Here is a 26,836-nt window from a genome sequence, read left to right as displayed (position 1 = left end):
ATACATATACATATGTAATTTGCCTACACGCATCCACCTACAAAACCATTACATACAACGAACAAACGAGTTAGCATCAACAAACACACGACTAGCAACAACGTTAGTATATAATTCAACACGATAATATACTAAACATAAAAGGGCATAAACACGCTAACCGTTCACCGCTTACTACTACCGACTTGTAGCCGACCAAGATCATCGAGTCTCACTCGTACCATGTCACCGACTTGTGACTCGTCATATGGTGTCACCGACTTGTGAATCACCATGTAGCATCACCGACTTGTGAAGCCCCACCTAGTGTCACCGACTTGTGATCACTAAGAAATGTCACCGACTTGTGACTCATCATAAGGTGTCACCGACTTGTGAATCACCACTATTACTTATGGGTCACCGCCTCGTGAACGCCATGTGGCATCACCGACTTATGAAGTACCACCAAGTGTCACCGACTTGTGAACACTATGGGGTGTCACCGACTAGTGCACCACCCGTCAATACATATGAGGTCACCGGCTTGTAAACCTCCAAGAGGTGTCACCGACTCGTGAGACACCTAGCGAGATACTACCGACCCGTAGTTCTCTTCACCCGAATACCAAATAAGCCACCAACTTGTGACATAACGCCCAACACTCACGATGTGGCGCTAAAGGCCCACATCACGTATGAGTAAATAAACCTCATACATACATGTATAAATATTCCACTCACCTTGATTTCAAGTAAGGAAACTTTCGCTTGAGCTCCTAATCGTCCGATGCAAATCACCTAAGTAATTTACAACCGAATAAGCTAAATACACTAGCTTATACACAAAACACCATAAGTGCAATATCGACCCATTTGCACATGCATCACTTTGACTAAGTCAAAACTCGCCCAAAACACCCATAATCAAAATTAACTAATGATTATGTTCAAACACCCCCTTATGCTCAAGGTTCAACATCAAAACACTTACTTGCATCATTAGGACACAAAAATCCATTTTGACCCAAACTCAAGTCAACACCCATTTGCAAGTTTACACTTCTAATCACTTATAATCTTAATTAACTAGTGATTCCAACAACCAAACATGATTAACAACTAATCATCTTCATTAACAAACCCAAACCAACCAACAATGGTTATTAACACCATTTACTAGCTCAAACATCCAATTAACAACTAATGGGTTTATTTCAAGAACACCCATTTCAAAACCCCAATTATGAACACTAAATCAAACTATGAAAACTCGGAGTTAGAGCTTACCAATACCACCACAATGTAGCCGTGAACAAAGTGAACAATTTTAACACTTGCAACTTCGTTTGATTCAAGCTCCTTCTTCCCCAAATGAAGCTTTCTCTCTCTAAGCTCTATTTCTCACTCTAGGGTTTGAGAGTGTGTGGAAGAGATGAAGATAAGATTATGGACTTGAAAGAGTCCACCAATCTGCCTTTGTGGCCTAAAACTGACCCTCAAGTGAAAAGACCATAATGCCCTTCATTAAACTCAAAACAGAAAAACTGGGGTTCTGTCGCAGGGACAGTGCGCGGCGCGCACCATCACCCCTGCGCGGCACGCACGAAAGGCTGAACAGGTTCTGTCTTCGGTTTACTCACACAATTTTCCCCACACTTCATGCACTCTAATACACTTCTGTAAAATAAATAATCGGGTCTTACAATTTCGTAACATAATATGAACTTATCTATAAAAGCTTTTTCTTCATATTAGCGTTTTATAAGTTTAAATTCGGGTACTACCTACCCGTTAAGTTCATACTTAGTAGCTAATATACAATTCAACTACTACATTTCCATATGAAAAACTGATTATTATAATATATCACATACAAATATTCTTCAAACTTACAACTTCGCTATATTACTTATAACATGAAATATATTACACTTTGATACATGACAATTTTGAAGATAAATCTAGTTAATACGCAAGTTGTTCAGCAAAGGAAATAAAGACACGTAATTTATAAGTCCAGAAACAAGTCATGCATCCTGGTTTTACTAAGACGAATTCCCATCCTTGGTCTTGTGGAAAATAACTGTTATGACCATTGGCTAGGCAGCATGTTGTAATGTCGTCAAAAGGACGAGGGTTTCGTAATGTCCAACAGCCCCGTAATAATCTAAAAACCTTGTTTCTCACCCCAACTACTGAATTCGTCACTTGTGGAAAGGTTTTATTTAAAAGTTGTAACCCGATATTCTTTTTCTCACTTTGGTAAGAAGCGAACATCACTAACCCGTAAGTATAACATGCTTCTTTATGTTGCATGTTAGAAGCTCTTTCTAACTCGCGAAATCCTATGTTGGGATATGTTGAGTCAAAATAGGTTCTTAACCCATAGCGTAAAATTGCATTTGGGTTCCCCGCATTTAATGCTTTAAAGAAAACATGGCGTAACTTACAGTCTCTCCAATGTGATATACCCCACCTATCAAAGGAAAGCCTTTTATAAACTAAGGCATTTCTGGAAAGTCTTTCAAATGTTTGACAAGTTAATTTCGCCATAACTAAATGTGCTAATGAACTCTGACCGATTCTAGACAAGATTTCCTCAATCATATCCTCTGGTAGGTCTTCTAAAATATTCGGTTGTCTACCCTTAACGTCCATTTTGTTTTTATACTGTAAAATAGACAAGGATTAGATTCATAAAAGATAATTAACAAACAATACAAGCAATTTTTACATAGAACATAAAAGTACAAGCACACTATAATACATATAATACACAACATGCTTACAACTCCCTAATCTGAATCACTGGTTTCTTCTTCTTCGGACTTGGTTCGCTTTCCTAATTTTCCAGGGATATATCGTGTTCCTCTAATACGAGGCGTCGTTTTCCACAATGGTTTAGAAAAACCTGGTGGTTTAGAGGTTCTCGGGTTATTGTTACACTTTAGGAAATACGGATGTTGCCGATACATATAAAGCTCATCGGGGTTGGAATCGGGTTTCTCTATTTTTATACCTTTTCCCTTATTATTTTCTTTTGCTATATTAAATTGGGTCGAGGAGATTTATATAACATCATCGGAATCCTCATCGGGATCCGATTCATCGGAAAATTGGTAATCTTCCCAATATTTTGCTTCCTCTGCAGAAACACCATTGACCATTTTTAACTTTGGTCCGTTGGTTGAGGATTTTCTTTTATTTAAACGATTTACTGTAGGTATCACTATTTCTTCCTCCGGAGCCTCTTCTTCTTCTGGTTCCTCTCTTCCGATTCATCCTCTTCTGGTTCCTCTTCTTCCGGTTCCTCCTCTTCAAGTTCCTCTTCGGGAATTTGTGAATCTTCTCAAAATATATTCGACCCTTCATTATTATTAGGTGAATCAATGGGATTTATACTAGAGGTAGACATCTATCACACAATATAAAACACATTAAGAGGTTAATATATCACATAATATTTACATGTTAATAATATATAGTTTCCAACAAAAGTGTTAAGCAATCGTTTTTTTTAAAGAAAACACGGTCGAAGTCCAGACTCACTAATGTATCCTAACCAACTCGATAAGACACACTAATGCAAATTTCTGGTTCTCTAAGACCAACGCTCTGATACCAACTGAAATGTCCCGTTCATATTGATTATAAACGTTCCATATTAATTGATTTCGTCGCGAGGTTTTGACCTCTATATGAGACGTTTTTCAAAGACTGCATTCATTTTTTAAAACAAGCATAACCTTTATTTTATCGATAAAGGTTTAAAAAGTATTACGTAGATTATCAAATAATGATAATCTAAAATATATTGTTTACACACGACCATTACATAATGGTTTACAATAAGAATATATTACATCAAAAATAAGTTTCTTGAATGCAGTTTTTACACAATATCATACAAGCATGGACTCCAAATCTTGTCCTTATTTTAGTATGCAACAGCGGAAGCTCTTAATAATCACCTGAGAATAAACATGCTTAAAACTTCAATAAAAATGTTGCTGAGTTATAGGTTTAATCTATATATATCAAATAGTAACAATAGACCACAAGATTTCATATTTCACTACACATCCCATACATAGAGATAAAAATCATTCATATGGTGAACACCTGGTAACCGACATTAACAAGATGCATATAAGAATATCCCCTATCATTCCGGGAAATCCTTCGGACATGATATAAACGAATTTGAAGTACTAAAGCATCCGGTACTTTGGATGGGGTTCGTTAGGCCCAATAGATCTATCTTTAGGATTTACGTCAATTAGTAGATCGGTTTACTAATTCTTAGGTTACCAAGCAAAAGGGGCATATTCGGCTTCGATCATTCAACCATATAATGTAGTTTTATTTACTTGTGTCTATTTCGTAAAACATTTATAAAACTGCATGTATTCTCATCCCAAAATATTAGATTTTAAAAGTGGGACTATAACTCACATTCACATATTTTTACTTCGTCGGGAAGTAAGACCTGGCCACTGGTCGATTCATGAACCTATACAAATATGTACATATATATCAAAGTATACTCAAAATATATTTACAACATTTTTTAATACGTTATAATGTTTTAAGCTTATTAAGTTAGCTGTCCTCATTAATAACCTACAACTAGTTGTCCATAGTTAGATGTACAGAAATAAATATAAATTATCTTGGATCAATCCACGACCCAGTGTATACAAGCCTCAGGCTAGATCACAACTCAAACTATATATATTATTTTGGAATCAACCTCAACCCTGTATAGCTAACTCCAACATTACTGCATATAGAGTGTCTATGGTTGTTCCAAAATATATTATATAGATGGGTCGATATGATATGTCAAAACATTGTATACGTGTCTATGGTATCCCAAGATTACATAATATATATTAGAATACATGAATAATACAATATAAGTTTGTTAAGTTATGATTTGTATAGAATTATTACAATATTTTCCGTAGCTACAACAATCAAAAGATATCCAATCTTGTTTTACCCATAACTTCTTCGTTTTAAATCCATTTTGAGTGAATCAAATTGCTATGGTTTCATATTGAACTCTATTTTATGAATCTATACAGAAAAATATAGGTTTATAGTCAGAAATATAAGTTACAAGTCATTTTTGTAAGAGGTAGTCATTTCAGTCGAAAGAACGACGTCTTGATGACCATTTTGAAAAACATACTTCCACTTTGAGTTTAACCATGATTTTTTGATATAGTTTCATGTTCATAAGAAAAATCATTTTCCCAGAAGAACAAATTTTAAATCAAAGTTTATCATAGTTTTTAATTATCAAACCCAAAACAGCCCGCGGTGTTACTACGATGGCGTATGTCCAGTTTTACGGTGTTTTTCGTGTTTCCCGGTTTTAAATCATTAAGTTAGCATATCATATAGATATAGAACATGTGTTTAGTTTATTTTAAAAGTCAATTTAGAAGGATTAACTTTATTTGCGAACAAGTTTAGAATTAACTAAACTATGTTCGAGTGATTACAAGTTTAAATCTTCGAATAAGATAGTTTTATATGTATGAATCGAATGATGTTATGAACATCATTACTAACTTAAGTTTAGTAGGTAAACCTACTGAAAGTGACAAGAAATGATCTAGCTTCAAAGGATCATGGATGGCTTGAAAGTTCTTGAAGTAGGATCATGACACAAAAACAAGTTCAAGTAAGATTTTTACTCGAATTAAGATAGTTTATAGTTATAGAAATTGAATCAAAGTTTGAATATGATTATTACCTTGAATAAGAAAGATAACCTACTATAAATAACAAAGGTTTCTTGATCATAGATGATTACTTGAAATGGATTAGAAAGCTTGGATGTAAACTAGTAAACTTGAAAGGATTTTTGAAGTGTTCTTGAAGTGTTCTTCCTAAGATGATTATAGCTTGATGCTTGAAGTAATTTTTGATGAAGATGATGATTAGCTACTGGAAAAATTCGTTCATAAGTGTGTGTGTGTGTGTGTGTGCGCGTGTGTGTGTTGAGAGAGAATTAGAAAGAGAATTGGAAGTGAAATGGAGTGAATGATGAGTGGTAAGTGGTGAGTGGTGAGTGGGGTTAAAAGAAGTTCTAGTTAGTTGACTAGTTCATGGTAGAAGTTAAAATTGATTAGTCATACATGACATAATCAAGAGTGGAATCCCATGCTAGTTCCTATTGGTATATACCCACAGTAAGTACGTCTAGAAGCTGTGTATAATGCGGGTATGAATACGACTAGAATTCTTGATGAAAAAAAGAATGGGAATGTAACTGTACCCATTTTCGTTAAGTATTAGTGTTTTGATATATGTCTTGAAGTCTTCCAAAAGTATATTAATACATCTAAATACACTACATGTATATACATTTTAACTGAGTCGTTAAGTCATCGTTAGTCGTTACATGTAAGTGTTGTTTTGAAACTTTTAAGTTAACAATCTCATTTAATGTTGTTAACCCATTGTTTATTATATCTAATGAGATGTTAAATTATTATCTTATCATGATATTTTGATATATTAATATATCTTAATATGATATATATACATTTAAATGTCGTTACAACGATAATCGTTACATATATGTCTCGTTTCAAAATCCTTAAGTTAGTAGTCTTGTTTTTATGTATATAACTCATTGTTAATATACTTATGGAGATACTCACTTATCATAATCTCATGTTAACTATATGTATATCCATATATATATGGTCATGTCATTTTTACAAGTTTTAACGTTCGTGAATCGCCGGTCAACTTGGGTGGTCAATTGTCTACATGAAACTCATTTCAAATAATCAAGTCTTAACAAGTTTGATTGCTTAACATGTTGGAAATATTTAATCATGTAAAAATCAATTTCATTTAATATATATAAACATGGAAAAGTTCGGGTCACTACATGCATGTCGTTGGAAAGCTAGCGAAAAATTAAGAACTTTTCATTTAGATATCGAATGGTTTCGATGAACGGATTAGAAGTTATAGTCAATTGAATTTTTGTATTATTATTAAAAATGATTATTATTATCGTCGTTCTAGTTTTTATCTAATTATTATTATTATTATTGTTATTATTATTATTATTATTATTATTATTATTATCATTATCATTATCATTATCCATAAAATGTATTATCATTAAAAATTGTTATTTTATTATTATTACTATCGTTATTATCGTTAAAGTTATAATTAGTATTATCATTAATATTATCATAATATTTATTACCATTAGTATTATTATAACTAGAAACTAATATTAGTAACACCTAATTATTATAATTACTATTATTACCATTAAAACGAACGCGATATAAAAGACGATTAAAAGCTATTAAACGAATCGATTAGGAAATAATGAGTATGAGTATCATGATGAAATTAAAATATTGTAAGATATTGACTTAGATAAAATTATCGTTCTTATTATTTTTATCATTACTATTATTAAAAGTATCGTTAGTATTAAAACTATCATTATCATTTTAAATGAAATGTTATTATTACAAAATACCATTTTTATTATCATTTTAAATAAAATTATTATTTTAAAGTTAATATTAAAAAGTATCGTAAATATTAAAGTTATCATAATTAGAATTATCATTTTATCATAATATCATTTTTAGTAAATACAAGTATTGATATTTTTATTAATAGAAAAATAATAATTATTATTACAAAATAATACAACTTGTAATTATTATTATCAATGTTATTTTATCAAATAAATATGTAATATAAATAATATAATTACTTTAATAAAACCGATCATAATATTTTATGATATTAAATGAACTTTATAAATTTTATTACTTAAGATATATAAAAGTATATTTTTATATAAAATTTATTTATTAATAAATGAATTATATTATTTACTCTAATAAATCTTTTAAAAATATTTAAAAAATATTAAACGACGATATTTAAACTATATAATAATCATGTATAAATTTTGAAAATCATTTTGAGTCAAATTGACTTTTGTTGACTTTTGCATATTAGTCTCGAGCATTAGGATTATGGTACACTATGACTTAACCTAAATTGTTAGACAAATATTGACCAACATATAAATATACATAATTAATTTAGGTTCGTGAATTCAAGGCCAACCTTGCACTTGTTCAATGACGTCATATGTATTTTTACTACGAAATACAATAAGTGAGTTCATTTGATTCCCTTTTACTCTTTACATTTTTGGGACTGAGAATACATGCGCTGTTTTTATAACTGTTTCCTAAATGCTTTTGAGATATATTTTTGAACTGAGAATACATGAACTGCTTTTAGAAATGATTGACGAAATAGACACAAATATTCAAAACTACATTCTATGATTAAATTATTTGGATTCAGAGGTTCGATTTAGTAGTTAACAAAGAGATGATTTTGCATTGCGTACGCATTAGCTCCCGTTTTAACTACCATCGGCGGGATAATTTTGCTTTGCACGCACGCACTAGCCCCCGATGTATTGTATTGTATTATATTCGACTTTGTAGTTGGTAACGGAGGGATGATTTTGCATTGCGTACGCATTAGCCCCCGTTTCAGCTACCCTCGGGAGATGATTTTGCATTGCGTACGTATTAGCTCCCGTTGTATAAATTATATTGTATTAACTACCACGGTGAGATGATTTTGTCATTGCACTACGCATTAGCTACCGTTGGTGAGTTGTTTGAAAGGTTCCGGTGTTCTTTATATGAATGATTTTACAGCAGGAATAGACCTGCACAGATTGTTTTCTAATTATGAGTATCTTGTGGTCTATTATATTATTGAAAATGATTGATTATGAAAAACTAATGAACTCACCAACCTTTTGGTTGACACTTTAAAGCATGTTTATTCTCAGGTATTAAAGAAATCTTTCGCTGCGCATTTGCTCATTTTAAAGATATTACTTGGAGTCATTCATGGCATATATTTCGAAAGACGTTGCATTCGAGTCATTGAGTTCATCAAGATTATTATTAAGTCAATTATAGTTGGATAGTGGATATTATGAAATGGTATGCATGCCTGTCAATTTTCGATGTAAAGAAAGTTTATCTTTTAAAAACGAATGCAATGTTTGTAAAATGTATCATATAGAGGTCAAATACCTCGCGATGTAATCAACTATCGTGAATCGTTTATAATGTATATGAACGGGTCCTTTCAGTTGGTATCAGAGCGGTGGTCTTAGCGAACCAGGTCAGCATTAGTGTGTCTAACTGATAGTCATTAGGATGCATTAGTGAGTCTGGACTTCGACCGAGTCTGTATGTCAAAAGTTTTGCTTATCATTTTGTGTCAAAAATTACCTACTTATCATCCTTAGAAAAATTATCTGCTTAGCATTCTTAGTCTAGACACGTCTTACTGCATTGATTGCATGAATAGTGTAAAGACAAAATTCATATCTTAGCGTATCTGCTAAATCATATCTTATCGTATCTATTACTGTAAACTTTGCCTGACATATCCCGTAAATTTCTCTGTAATCTACGAAATCTTTTGCTCTATATATATAGATATTCTATGTAATTAGAATACCACCCGATATCCGGAAAATCATTTCATAACGAAAAATCCTTTATTCAATCGTACGAAATAGAATTCGTCATTAGTTCAAGTCACTCGGATTCCGAATTGGAATCTCACTCAAGCTCCGAAAGCAGTGTGACTGGAATGGATCAACCAATCAGCCATCATCTATTCTGGATGAATTGGGGATGGGTTCGTAGCCTTCTTAATCATTGGACACAAGAAGAAGGCGATCCCTTCCATCCACCACATTGTCCTCTTGGCGAAGAACCTGAAGCACTTACCGGCGAACCTGTCCGAAACACCATTTTCTCTCTCATTTCCAGAGTATCTCGTCACGATTATATACTACATCAAATTCTAGATTTTATTTATCTGCTCGTCCGAACCGACAATCACCCTGGTGTAATAGAAGATGTCAACGAGCTTCGCGCTCGGGTGGTGGCTTTGGAGAATATGGTGCAAAGGTTACAAACACCAGCAGCAGCACCAGTAGCATAAACAGTACCACCATCAGCAACACCAACAATACCATCACCACCAACAACAACAACATCTGCATCCCACACCGCAACATCACAATCTGTACCTCAAGCATCAACGTCATACGCCCTGAAAATAGCAAGGAATATCAACAACAACAAACGATGAAGTATTAATTCATAACTTCATTGAAGAGATATCTTTACAGCGATTATGTAATCTCCAAAGTCTTAGAAATTATTTAATTCTGACCATAAATCAGATGAGTGAACGGAGATGGTAGAATAGAAACTCTGATCGAAAATGGTGGACGATTTACAAGTCAGACTTGTTTTACCAACATCATCAACAATACCGTAGCATCACCAGCACAGTCAGTGCCGTCGGCATTGTCAAAATCAGTAGCACCTATAACATCACAAACTCCGTCAGTTCAAGAATCACCGTGGACATCATTACGAATCAACAACGAGTATATTGTATCAACGAGTTATGAAGTATTAACTCATTTCCACCGAAAGATTTATATGTATATCCTATATATAAATTTTTAAACCATAATAAATATTTCCGTACTAAGCTATTATGTGTGAATTTTAACTACTCGGTTACTTCATATTACTAATATGCAATAATGTACGTCCTTCATCCGCAACTTAACCATCGTTAATTACAATCTCTGTCTCAATTCAATAAATCCTAATTCATAATAAATCAAGTGTATTATTCGAATATATGTTTGATTTTACACTTTTATCATCGATGTACTCGAAACTTTTCAGGCAACATCATTCGTACCTTGCGAAGTTCACAAGAATTTCACGAAAACCAACAAATAACAAAGTAATGATTCATAATTTCAATATTATTGAAGAAATACTTATGAAATTTCTAAAGTTTTAGGGATTACTCAATTCTAGTTTCAACCGTAAATCAAATGAGTTTAATTTAATATTAACTCATTAAATCTATGTTACATCTGAAGAAAATATACACATATATATTTTCATAAAGACTATAACAAAATTCTTTTGTACAAAATATTAATTGTGGAAATTTTTTTAACGGGTAGGTAATACTCAAGAGATATATAAATTCACAATTAATATGTTACATTCTTCTAATCTGATTAAACAAATTATCAACTATACTTCTTACTTTCACAACAATATACATTCTTTCATAAAAATCAAAACAACCATACTCATTCAAATTCAATTACATATTCTGATTTTGAAATCGCAAAATTTAATTCGAGATATAACCTGTATCATCACTCTGAGATTCCTACATCTTTTAAAGCTATACTTTGACTTCAAAACTGTGTTAGAACATCATATGTATATTAACGATTGCAATCTGTGTTCAAACCCTTCGAAATTCCGAAGACACTTCAAATAATGACCAATCGAGATGATGATCCAACCATATATTACCCACAGTTGTGTACCTGAAAAACTCTCGAAACCAAAGTCGTAAATCGATACGTATCGGTGTCAGATCCGTTGGCATTTACTAGCTAAAATAACTTTTCAATTCCGTTTCAAAATGGACAGTTTTGTCACAGCTCCAGCAAGTCAACTTCGACTTCTCAGTTATAATAGCCTTATTATAACCTCGATAGATACGTTGCTCTCTCGCCATCGTTACTGGGGAACCTTTCATATCTCGTCACATTAGCAGTAAACTTATTTACAACTTCACTGATCTTTGACTTTCCGAAAAATCTTTATATTTATCAAAACCCCATCATTTACTCATCTACATCTTGTAACGAGAATTGCCATGCGAATCATCTGGAATTAGCAATCAGTATTTTGAAATCTCGCAACATGTCTACGCCAACAATTATATGTGTACATATAACATCAATCTCCTGGGTTTACATACTTGAATGTGAAGTTTCTGAAAAACACCTTGAACTGCGAACTAGTTCTTGAAATGCTGACGAAGCAGCAAAAAAAAAACCGTAAACGATCTTAACAGTAAAAAGTTTGATGATAAAGAATAGTGTGTTGGCAAAGCTCAGAAAAAGAGAAGATTTGTAACTAGAAAACGGATTGAGCAAAGTATGAAGGAGGCTGTGGATAATTCACAAGAATGAAACCTACCTTCAAAGAATTCAAATGATTCAGTGTCTGCTGAAATCCTTAGCAAATATCTTGCTCATGACTCTAAACCCCTACGGACAATATTCTTCATCATCCTCTGATATTAGAAATTCTAAGATTTCATCATATCTTTCATTATAAATATCCTCCATATTTCTGAAGATATTTCCATATTTATTCTTATTTGAAATTATTTACCTCTTCACGCTATCTGTGTTACATTATAAAAGAAACTACTTTAGTTTCTAAATTCTGAAACCGTAGAGTCTAAATTATGAATATTTTGAAGTAGTGTTGGGAACTGAAGCATGAGTTAGTATAATATAATGACACTTGATCAACGTGATTATATTACAATAATTCATGCTGAGTTTCTAAATGGAACGTGATGATTCACAGATTATAACGTCATCATGTGCCATGTTACACGACTTTTGTATTCTATTTAATCTCTAAAATATCAAGAAAATATTTCTTGATGATTCGGTCCTTTCCAGGGTATTCTGGTAATTTGACAAATCAAGATCGTGCCATTACCATTTCCTTCTTAGAACATTAACTATGTTCATTCCGAAATTCATATCTGCACCATTACAAACGGTACTTAATCGCAAGAAGAAGAAACGAAAGGACAAAACTCCGAAATAGAAATTGGGGTATAAATCGCAGCAAATAGGAGAGAGCATTAACTATGGATGACAATGATTATAGAAGACAGAAGTAGGGACATCGAAATATAAGGGAAAATATAAAGCCCGATAACAACACAAATTACAAACCGTGTATATCAATGCTGATCACAACATAAAGACACGGGAGAATTAAAAGCACTATAACCCCAAGGGCAAAGTAGAAGTAAGCAGATTCCTCTGGTGGAAGATGGAAAAGGAGAATGATTGTTGCGATAGTAAGGATAAGGACAAGGATCAGAACTGGATTAAGCATTTTCATAATCTTTTGAATTTGGGAATTGGGTATAGGAATGGTAAAAGTAACGGAACGAAAGAAGTTAATTTATAATGAAATATCCGACAGAGCAATCAAAATAGATGATCGCATTTAAAGCGGATTCTAATGCCCTTGATTTCCGAAGAACCAAATATCTATACCTACTCCCTTCACTCATTTGTGATAACTTCGCTTGTACGTTTCATTTAAGTAAATTTTTTTATCCATATTACTCGTTAATGATGAAACCTTAATTTTCAACTCGTATGCGTCATGAAGACATATTTATTGTCAGCCATGATCATCTCAATCAAATTTCGGGACGAAATTTCTTTAACGGGTAGGTACTGTGACGACCCGAAAATTTCCGACCAAATTTAAACTTTATCTTCATATTATTCCGACACGATAAGCAAAGTTTGTTAAGTTAGATATCAAGATTTTTATCTATGTTCATATATTCATTTAACCTCGACCAAATTCCAATTATTCACGAACCATTAAATGAACGTACATGATTATGTATGTATATGTGTATATATTATAACTTGAAAACGTTAACAAAGTATTAGACGTATAATACCTTACATGAACGTATTTGTTTCAAAATATATTTAGAATAATTATCGAAGGAATTAAAGGATAATATCAAAAGATTGAAATATCAGATACATTGAATTATGATTACGAGTCTCTGTTGAGAGGTCCACTTTGATTTAATAAACCTTTCCTTTTCAACGGTATCCGGAATATCCAGTAAAAGTGATTTACAAAAGTGTCATTAACGAGAGTTAGTCAAAGTTAGTAATCACTTCCATTTAAATTTCAAAAGTGTACTTTACTTTGATTAACTCGTGTCCCTTGATAAATCAACTATTTAGTTTTCATATTAAAAACATTATTTGGTAAAATAACTACTATTATTTAAAACGAGTTAAATTATATAAAATGAACTTTGAAATGTAATTAGTTTTGAAAGACTAAATATTATATCATTAGATAAATATTTCAAACATATATATTATGTACAAATTTACAATTCTATATAATATATATATATATATATATATATATATATATATATATATATATATATATATATATATATATATATATATATATATATATATATATATATGGGCAGGATCAATGGGGAAGTAACCAATCGGGGGGAAGCGGGGGGAAGCAAAAAAAAAATTTTCATTTTTTTGAAATTTTTTTTCCGGCATCAAGATCACACGAAAATATGAACATTTAGAAGAGACACTTCGTGATGAATGTTATTATTTAGGCGGGAAAATGATCGACAAAAATAACATTCAAGATAATATTGTTCGTGAAGAATATGAACGTTTTTTTTCATGTTTTGTGAAGCAAAATTTAGCCCGATTTAGAGTTTAGGGTTTAGGGTTTAGGGTTTACCAAACCCTAAACCCTAAACCCTAAACTCTAAACCGTTCGTGTTAAAAACTCAATCTAAACCCTAAATCTAAACCCTAAACCCTAAATTTCTAAACCCTATAAACCTAATATCTAAACCCTAATATCTAAACACCAATAGCTAAAACCTCAACATACGCTCGAAAAACAAGATAATTGTTATATATTACTTCTTCGAGCGTTTTCCCGCCAAAATAAAAACATTTATCACAAAGTGTCTCTACTAAATGTTCATATTTTCATCCCATCTATAATGTTCGTAAACAAAGTTTTTTCAAAAAATGAAAAAAAAAAGTTTTTGCTTCCCCCCGCTTCCCCCCGATTGGTTACTTCCCTCTTGATCCTACCCCTATATATATATATATCTATATATATATATATATATATATATATATATATATATATATATATATATATATATATATATATATATATATATATATATATATATATATATATATATATTCTAACTTAGTCATAAAACGTCCTGATTTAAAATAATATATTTTGATAAACAACGAGTCACTGATTTATAGAAGCAAATGACCACAACGCTCAATTTTATAAGTTACATTTTTTATAAGGTAATTTATTGATGAGTAAGTCAAATTATTAATAAGGGTACACGTCGTGTAACGTAAACGACTAGTTTTTCTAAACGTACGAAAGTGCGTTCGAAAAACCGAAAGTGGTACATGAGTCAAGTGATAACGTACGAGTCATTTGAACAAAAATTACATTTTAACTATGCACGAGAATATAATATAATATTTAATTAATTCTAAAGATTAAATATATTATATATTAAATAATATTAATTATATTACACAAATGAGAAATGGACTGTCGGCAGAGAATTGAAATGCATTTGAGCTGTCAAGTATGTTCATGCGATTGCATGGACAACACACCCAATTCTCATGCAATCGCATGGGGTGTTTGGTGAGTTCTCATTTGCTTTAAAAACGCGTTTTGGTCCGATGGAATTCATTCTATCTATCTCTCGTTCTCACACATATACGGAGTATATATTATCTATTATTATCATTAATTATTAAGATTATTATTATTAATCTTATTATTATTATTATTATTATTATTATTATTATTATTATTATTATTATTATTATTATTATTATTATTATTATTATTAGGAGCGATATTATTATTAGTATTTATACATAAAATACTACGACGGAGTGCTGCTCGCGTAATTTCAAAAATAAGTTTTTCGAGTAGGATAAGGCTAAGGAAATTATGGGTTATGGCTATGGAGGTGATGGGTAATGTTCATAGGTATGCTCGTGAGGTCAATCTAGTGTTTATCATCTCCATTGTGTCTACGTACCTTTCCTGCAATATTGAATCTCAATATTGATACGTGAGCACTCATAACTTAACTTTTATAAATTAATAGTGTATCCCTGACTAGTGCTCGAGAATATAGGATTATGCATGCTTGTACTTTTGATATTGCCATTAGATACGTTATGTTGAATCTTGAATTAGTTACATATGCGGTTGAGATAAGGTATAAGATATGCATGTCGTTGGAAAGCTAGCGAAAAATTAAGAACTTTTCATTTAGATATCGAATGGTTTCGATGAACGGATTAGAAGTTATAGTCAATTGAATTTTTGTATTATTATTAAAAATGATTATTATTATCGTCGTTCTAGTTTTTATCTAATTATTATTATTATTATTATTATTATTATTATTATTATTATTATTATTATTATTATTATTATTATTATTATTATTATTATTATGATTATTATCATTATCATTATCCATAAAATGTATTATCATTAAAAATTGTTATTTTATTATTATTACTATCGTTATTATCGTTAAAGTTATAATTAGTATTATCATTAATATTATCCTAATATTTATTACCATTAGTATTATTATAACTAGAAACTAATATTAGTAACACCTAATTATTATAATTACTATTATTTCCATTAAAACGAACGCGATATAAAAGACGATTAAAAGCTATTAAACGAATCGATTAGGAAATAATGAGTATGAGTATCATGATGAAATTAAAATATTGTATGATATTGACTTAGATAAAATTATCGTTCTTATTATTTTTATCATTACTATTATTAAAAGTATCGTTAGTATTAAAACTATCATTATCATTTTAAATGAAATGTTATTATTACAAAATACCATTTTTATTATCATTTTAAATAAAATTATTATTTTAAAGTTAATATCAAAAAGTATTGTAAATATTAAAGTTATCATAATTAGAATTATCATTGTATCATAATATCATTTTTAGTAAATACAAGTATTGATATTTTTATTAATAGAAAAATAATAATTATTATTACAAAATAATACAACTTGTAATTATTATTATCAATGTTATTTTATCAAATAAATATGTAATACAAATAATATAATTACTTTAATAAAACCTATCATTATATTTTATGATAATAAATGAACTTTATAAATTTTATTACTTAAGATATATAAAAGTATATTTTTATATAAAATTCATTTATTAATAAATGAATTATATTATTTACTCTAATAAATCTTTTAAAAATATTTTAAAAATATTAAACGACGATATTTAAACTATATAATAATCATGTATAAATTTTGAAAATCATTTTGAGTCAAATTGACTTTTGTTGACTTTTGCATATTAGTCTCGAGCATTAGGATTGTGGTACACTATGACTTAACCTAAATTATTAGACAAATATTAACCAATATATAAATATACATAATTAATTTAGGTTCGTGAATCCAAGGCCAACCTTGCACTTGTTCAATGACGTCATATGTATTTTTACTACGAAATACAATAAGTGAGTTCATTTGATTCCCTTTTACTCTTTACATTTTTGGGACTGAGAATATATGCGCTGTTTTTATAACTGTTTCCTAAATTCTTTTGAGATATATTTTTGAACTGAGAATACATAAACTGCTTTTATAAATGATTGACGAAATAGACAGAAATATTCAAAACTACATTCTATGATAGAATTATCTGGATTCAGAGGTTCGATTTAGTAGTTAACGGAGAGATGATTTTGCATTGCGCACGCATTAGCTCCCATTTTAAATACCATCGGCGGGATGATTTTGCATTGCACGCACGCACTAGCCCCCGATGTATTGTATTGTATTATAGTCGACTTTGTAGTTGGTAACGGAGGGATGACTTTGCATTGCGTACGCATTAGCCCCCGTTTCAGCTACCCTCGGGAGATGATTTTGCATTGCGTACGCATTAGCTCCCGTTGTATAAATTATATTGTATTAACTACCACGGTGAGATGATTTTGTCATTGCACTACGCATTAGCTACCGTTGGTGAGTTGTTTGAAAGGTTTCGGTGTTCTTCATATGAATGATTTTACAGCAGGAATAGACCTGCACAGATTGTTTTCTATTATATGCATTATTGCTACGAAATACAGTTTTGTGAGTTTCATTACTCCCTTTTTATATATTTTTGGGACTGAGAATACATGCGCTGTTTTTATTAATGTTTTACGAAATAGACACAAGTGATTAAAACTACATTCTATGGTTGGATTATTGAAATTGAATATCACCCCTTTTTAGCTTGGTAACCTAATAATTAGAAAACGTGTATGGCCCCTAATTGACGCGAATCCTAAAGATATATCTATGGATCTCGACAAGTCCCATTCGGGGTATGGATGCTTTAGTATTTTGAGATTACTATTGCAATATTATTTCTATTATTAGTATTAGTAGTATTCGTATTATTAGTATTATACATAAAATACTACGACGTGGTTCTGCTCGCTTGTTTTTAAAACTGGTTTTCGAGTAGGATAGGGCTAAGGAAATTATGGGTTATAGCTTTGGAGGTGATGGGTAATGTTCGGGGGTATGCTCGTAAGGTCGATTTAGTGTTTATCGTCTCCGTTGTGTCTACGTACTTTCCTGCAATATTGAATCTCAATATTGATACGTGAGCACTCATTACTTAACTTTTATATATTAATAGTGTATCCCTGACTAGTGCTCGAGTATATAGGATTATGCATGCTTGTACGTTTGATATTGCCGTTAGATATGTTATGTTGAATCCTGAATTAGGTACATATTCCACTAGGATAAGGTATAGGATATGCATGTCATTGGAAAGCTGGCGAAAAATTAATAACTTTTCATTTAGAACTCGTGTGATTTCGATGAACGGATTAGAAGTTATAATCAACTGAATTTTGGTATTATTGTTAAAATGATTATTATTACTATCGTCGTTATTATTATTATTACCTAATTATTATTATTATTAATATTATCATTATTAATATATGTATCATTATTTAAAAATTGTTATTGTTATTATTATTATTATTATTATTATTATTATTATTATTATTATTATTATTATTATTATTATTATTATCATTAAAATAGTTATTAGTATTATCATTAATATTATCATAATATTTATTATTATTAGTATTATTGTAATTAAAACTAATATTAGTAACATCTAATTATTTTGATTACTACTATTATCATTATTATGAACGCGATATAAAGGACGACTAAAAGCTATTAACAAATTGATTAGGAAATAATGAGTATAATTATCATGATGAAATAAAAATATTGTAAGTTATTGATTAAAATAAAAATATAGTTTTCATTACTTTTATCATTATTATTATCAAAAGTATTATTAATATTAAAACTATCATTTTTACAAAAATTATAGGAATATCGTTGTTAATATAAAATATCATTATTATTATCATTTTAGTATTATTATTTATAAAAATTATCATTTTATCATAATATCATTTTTAGTAAATATAAATATTGTTATTATTATTAGTAGAATAATAATAATTATTATTACAAAATAATATAACTTTTACTTACTATTGTTACTATCGATATTATTTTATCAAGTAAATATGTGATACAAAGATATTGTACTACGTATAATATAATTACATTAATAATAATACCTATCATATTATTTTTATGATATTAAATGAACTTTATAAATTTTATTACTTAAGATATATAAAAGTATATTTTTATTATATAAATTTTAATATAAAATTTTATTTATTAATAAATGAATTATATTATTTACTCTAATAAAATCTATTAAAAATATTTAAATATATAAAATGACTATATTTAAACTATATAATAATCATGTATAGATTTTGGAAGTTAGTTTGGTCAAAATGACTTATGTTGACTTTTGCATATTAGTCTCGAGCATTAGAATTGTGGTACACTATGACTTGACCTAAATTATTCGACGGATATTGATCATTATATAAATATATATATATACTTAATATAGGTTCGTGAATCCAAGGTCAACCTTGCACTTGTTCAAGTGCCGTCATGTAGTGACCCGAACTTTTCCATGTTTATATATATATTAAATGAAATTGTTATTTACATGATTAAGTGTTTCCAACATGTTAAGCAATCAAACTTGTTAAGACTTGATTAATTGAAATAGGTTTCATATAGTCAATTGACCACCCAAGTTGACCGGTGATTCACGAACGTTAAAACTTGTAAAAACTATACGATGACATATATATGGTTATATATATAGTTAACATGATTTTATTATAAGTATGTATCTCATTAGGTATTTTAACAATGAGTTATATACATAAAAATGAGACTATTAATTTAAGAATACCGAAAACGATATATATAACGATTATCGTTATAACAACGTCTTACTAGGTACATATGAATCATATTAAGATATTGATACACTTGGTTAATTATGTTAAATGATAAGTAAATATATTATTAAGTATATTAACAATGAAATACATATGTAAAAATAAGACTACTAACTTAATGATTTCGAAACGAGACATATATGTAACGATTATCGTTGTAACGACATTTAACTGTATATATATCATACTAAGATATATTATATATCATAATATCATGATAATATAACAATTTAACATCTCATTTGTTATAATTAATAATGGGTTAACAACATTCAACATGATCGTTAACCTAAAGGTTTCAAAACAACATTTACATGTAACGACTAACGATGACTTAACGACTAAGTTAAAATGTATATACATGTAGTATTTTAATATGTATTCATACACTTTTTATAGACTTCAATACACTTATCAAAATACTTCTACTTAACAAAAATGCTTACAATTACATACTCGTTCAGTTTCATCAATAATTCTACTCGTATGCACCCGTATTCGTACTCGTACAATACACATCTTTTAGATGTGTGTACTATTGGTATATACACTCCAATGATCAGCTCTTAACAGCCTATGTGAGTCACCTAACACATGTGGGAACCATCATTTGGCAACTAGCATAAAATATCTCATAAAATTACAAAAATATGAGTAATCATTCATGACTTATTTACATGAAAATAAAATTACATATCCTTTATATCTAATCCATAAACCAACGACCAAAAACACCTACAAACACTTTAATTCTTCAATTTTATTCATCTAATTGATCTCTCTCAAGTTCTATCTTCAAGTTCTAAGTGTTCTTCATAAATTCCAAAAGTTCTAGTTTCATAAAATCAAGAATACTTCCAAGATTGCAAGTTTACTTCCAAGTTTTTTAAATCCATTCCAAGTAATCATCCAAGATCAAGAAACCTTTGTTACTTAAAGCAGGTTATCTTTCTAATACAAGGTAATAATCATATTCAAACTTTAATTCAATTTCTATAACTATAACAATCTTATTTCGAGTGGAAATCTTACTTGAAATTGTTTTCGTGTCATGATTCTGCTTCAAGAACTTTCAAGCCATCCAAGGATCCTTTGAAGCTAGATCTATTTTTCTCATTTTCAGTAGGTTTATCCAAGGAACTTGAGGTAGTAATGATGTTCATAACATCATTCTATTCATACATATAAAGCTATCTTATTCGAAGGTTTAAACTTGTAATCACTAGAACATAGTTTAGTTAATTCTAAACTTGTTCGCAAATAAAAGTTAATCCTTCTAACTTGACTTTTAAAATCAACTAAACACATGTTCTATATCTATATGATATGCTAACTTAATGATTTAAAACCTGGAAACACGAAAAACACCGTAAAACCGGATTTACGCCGTCGTAGTAACACCGCGGGCTGTTTTGGGTTAGTTAATTAAAAACTATAATAAACTTTGATTTAAAAGTTGTTATTCTGGGAAAATGATTTTTATTATGAACATGAAACTATATCCAAAAATTATGGTTAAACTCAAAGTGAAAGTATGTTTTCTAAAATGGTCATCTAGACGTCGTTCTTTCGACTGAAATGACTACCTTTACAAAAATGACTTGTAACTTATTTTTCTTACTATAAACCTATACTTTTTATGTTTAGATTCATAAAATATAGTTCAATATGAAACCATAGCAATTTGATTCACTCAAAACGGATTTAAAATGAAGAAGTTATGGGTAAAACAAGATTGGATAATTTTTCTCATTTTAGCTACGTGAAAATTGGTAACAAATCTATTCCAACCATAACTTAATCAACTTGTATTGTATATTATGTAATCATGAGATACCATAGACACGTATACAATGTTTCGACCTATCATGTCGACACATCTATATGTGAATGTTGGAGTTAGCTATACTGGGTTGAGGTTGATTCCAAAATATATATAGTTTGAGTTGTGATCAATACTGAGATACGTATACACTGGGTCGTAGATTGATTCAAGATAATATTTATCGATTTATTTCTGTACATCTAACTGTGGACAACTAGTTGTAGGTTACTAACGAGGACAGCTGACTTAATAAACTTAAAACATCAAAATATATTAAAAGTGTTGTAAATATATTTTGAACATACTTTGATATATATGTATATATTGTTATAGGTTCGTGAATCAACCAGTGGCCAAGTCTTACTTCCCGACGAAGTAAAAATCTGTGAAAGTGAGTTATAGTCCCACTTTTAAAATCTAATATTTTTGGGATAAGAATACATGCAGGTTTTATAAATGATTTACAAAATAGACACAAGTACGTGAAACTACATTCTATGGTTGAATTATCGAAATCGAATATGCCCTTTTTTATTAAGTCTGGTAATCTAAGAATTAGGGAAAAGACACCCTAATTGACGCGAATCCTAAAGATAGATCTATTGGGCCTAACAAACCCCATCCAAAGTACCGGATGCTTTAGTACTTCGAAATTTATATCATATCTGAAGGGTGTCCCGGAATGATGGGGATATTCTTATATATGCATCTTGTTAATGTCGGTTACCAGGTGTTCACCATATGAATGATTTTTATCTCTATGTATGGGATGTGTATTGAAATATGAAATCTTGTGGTCAATTGTTACGATTTGATATATATAGGTTAAACCTATAACTCACCAACATTTTTGTTGACGTTTAAAGCATGTTTATTCTCAGGTGAATACTAAGAGCTTCCGCTGTTGCATACTAAAATAAGGACAAGATTTGGAGTCCATGTTTGTATGATATTGTGTAAAAACTGTATTCAAGAAACTGATTTCGATGTAACATATTTGTATTGTAAACTATTATGTAATGGTCGTGTGTAAACAGGATATTTTAGATTATCATTATTTGATAATCTACGTAAAGCTTTTTAAACCTTTATTTATGAAATAAAGGTTATGGTTTGTTTTAAAAATGAATGCAGTCTTTGAAAAACGTCTCATATAGAGGTCAAAACCTCGCAACGAAATCAATTAATATGGAACATTTTTAATCAATAAGAACGGGACATTTCAGTTGGTATCCGAGCGTTGGTCTTAGAGAACCAGAAAATTTGCATTAGTGTGTCTTATCGAGTTTGTTAGGATGCATTAGTGAGTCTGGACTTCGACCTTGTTTTCTTTACAAATGATTGCTTAACATTTTTGTTGGAAACTATATATTATTAACATGTATATATTATGTGATATATTAATCTCTTAACATGTTTGACTCACCTAATAATAACGAAGAGTCGAATATATATTGGACTGATTCACAAGTTCCCGAAGAAGAACCGGAAGAAGAATCAGAACCGGAAGAAGAATCAGAACCGGAAGAGGAGGAACCGGAGGAGAAAATAGAACCGGTGGGGGAAATAATAAAGCGGTTAAGTAAAAGAAAATCCTCAACCAACCGACCAAGGTTAATTATGGTCAATGGTGTTTCCGCCAAGGAAGCAAAATATTGGGAGGATTACCAATTCTCCAATGAATCGGATTCCGACGAGAATTCCGACGATGTTATAGAAATTACCCCAACTGAATTTAAAAAGGCAAAAGAAAATAATAAGGGAAAGGGCATAAAAATAGAGAAATCTAATTCCAACCCCGATGAACTTTATATGTATCGTCAACCCCCGAAGCCCTTAAGTTGTAACAATGACCCGGGAACCTCTAAACCACCAGGTTTTTCTAAACCGTTGTGGAAAACGACAGCTCGTATTAGGGGAACATCATATATCCCTAGAAACTTGGCAAAACGAACCAAAACCGAAGAAGAAGAAATGAGCGAGTCGGAATAAGATAGTTGTATTCGTGTGGTGTAATATATGTAATATAGTGTGCTTATGCTTTATGATATATGTAAAAATTGCTTGTATTAATAAGTATTTTTTTTATGAATCTAACTCTTGTCTATTTTACAGTATAAAAACACAAAATGGATAGACAACCCAATATTTTAAGAGACCTACCCGGAGACATGATTGATGAAATCTTGTCTAGAGTCGGTCAGAATTCTTCGGCACAACTATTTACGGCGAAATCAGTTTGTAAGACATTCGAAGAACGTTCCAAGAATGTCTTGGTTTATAAGAGACTTTCGTTTGAAAGATGAGGGATATCACATTGGGAAACCCATAAGTTACGATGTGTTTACTTTGACGCATATATTGCGGGGAACCCAAATGCTATTTTACGCAACGGGTTAAGAAATTATTTTGACTCAATGTATCCGAATATAGGACTTAATGATTTAGAAAAAGCGGCTAACATGCAACATAAAGAAGCATGCTATGCTTACGGGTTAGTAATGTTCGCTTCTCACCAAAGTGAGAAAAAGAACATCGGGCTACAACTATTAAACAAAACGTTCCCACAAGTGACGGAGTCGGTAATTGGGGTAAGAAATGAGGTTTTTAGGTTATTACGAGACTGTTGGTCATTACGTAACCCTCGTCCCTTTGACGACGTTACAACATGCTATCTTATCAACGGCCATAACGGTTATGTTCCACAAGACCAAGGATGTGAAGTAGTCCTAGTAAAACCAGAATGCATGACTTGTTTCTGGACGTATGAATTACGTGTCTTTATTGCCTTTGCTGAACGACTTGTGTACTAGCTAGAATTATCTTCACAACTATGTTGTATCAAAGTTATTGTGTGCTATATTTCATGCTTTATGTAAAATAAGCGGTATTGTAAGTTTGTAAAATATTGTATAAAAGTTTGAACGTGAAATATTATTATAATCAGTTTTTCATATAGAATTGTAGTAGTTGAATTGTATATTAGCTACTAAGTATGAACTTAACGGGTAGGTACTACCCGAATTTAAACTTATAAAACGCTAATATGAAGAAAAAGCTTTTATAAATGAGTTCATATTATGCTACGAAATACTATTAACTACTCTTAATATTCTGTATGATTAACTTGTTCCATTTGACTATTTTGAAGGAAATGGCACCGACTACTCGACACACCGTGAATATAAATGAAGAGGAATTCCGTACTTTTCTAGCTTCAAACATAGCCGCAGTACAGGCTGCGCTACATACCAACAATAACCTTGGATCTAGCAGTACAGGAAATCGTGTAGGATGCACCTACAAAGAATTCACTGCCTGCAAACCTTTGGAATTTGATGGAACCGAAGGACCGATCGGATTGAAACGGTGGACCGAGAAGGTCGAATTGGTGTTTGCCATAAGTAAGTGTACTGAAGAGGACAAAGTGAAGTACGCTACGCATACCTTTACAGGTTCTGCGTTAACATGGTGGAATACCTATCTAGAGCAAGTGGGACAAGATGATGCGTACGCACTACCGTGGTCAGCATTCAAGCACTTGATGATCGAGAAGTACGGTCCCAGAACCGAGGTCAATAAGCTCAAGACAGAACTTAGAGGGTTACGAACCCAAGGATTTGATATTACCACGTACGAAAGACGATTCACAGAATTGTGCCTATTGTGTCCGGGAGCGTTCGAAGATGAGGAAGAGAAGATCGACGCATTTGTGAAAGGATTACCGGAAAGAATCCAAGAAGATATAAGTTCACACGAGCCCGCCTCCATACAACAGGCATGTAGAATGGCTCACAAACTAGTGAACCAGATTGAGGAAAGAATTAAAGAACAGACGGCTGAAGAGGCCAATGTGAAGCAAGTCAAAAGAAAGTGGGAGGAAAACGGTGATAAGAATCACCAATACAACAACAGCAATTACAATAATAATCGCAACAATTATCCCAACAATCGCAACATCAATCGCAACTACAACAAACGGCCCAACAACAACAACAACAACAATCAGAAGCAGCTATTCCATAGGTGTGAAAAGTATCACTCGGGGTTCTGCACCAAATTTTGCAACAAGTGTAAAAGAAATGGTCATAGCACGGCGAAGTGTGAGGTCTACAGACCAGGGGTTAACAGAACGAAAGGAACAAATGGTGTCGGAACGAGTAATGGCGGAGCAAGTAGTGTCGGAGCAAGTTATGCCAATGTAGTTTGTTATAAATGTGGAAAACCGGGCCACATTATTAGAAATTGCCCGAACCAGGAGAACACGAATGGACAAGGCCGCGGAAGAGTTTTCAATATTAATGCGGCAGAGGCACAGGAAGACTCGGAGCTTGTTACGGGTACATTTCTTATTGACAATAAATCTGCTTACGTTTTATTTGATTCGGGTGCGGATAGAAGCTATATGAGTAGAGATTTTTGTGCTAAATTAAGTTGTCCATTGACGCCGTTGGATAGTAAATTTTTACTCGAATTAGCAAACGGTAAATTAATTTCAGCAGATAATATATGCCGGAATCGAGAAATTAAACTGGGTAGCGAAATATTTAAGATTGATTTGATACCAGTAGAGTTAGGGAGTTTTGATGTAATAGTTGGCATGGACTGGCTGAAGAAGGTGAAAGCAGAGATCGTATGTTATAAAAATGCAATTCGCATTGTACGAGAAGAAGGAGAACCCTTAATGGTGTACGGAGAAAAGGGCAACATGAAGCTACATCTTATTAGTAATTTG

This window comes from Rutidosis leptorrhynchoides, chromosome 3 (genome assembly GCF_046630445.1).
Source record: "Rutidosis leptorrhynchoides isolate AG116_Rl617_1_P2 chromosome 3, CSIRO_AGI_Rlap_v1, whole genome shotgun sequence".
Classification (NCBI taxonomy): Eukaryota; Viridiplantae; Streptophyta; class Magnoliopsida; order Asterales; family Asteraceae; genus Rutidosis; species Rutidosis leptorrhynchoides.
Note: the sequence above shows the minus strand (reverse complement) of the source record.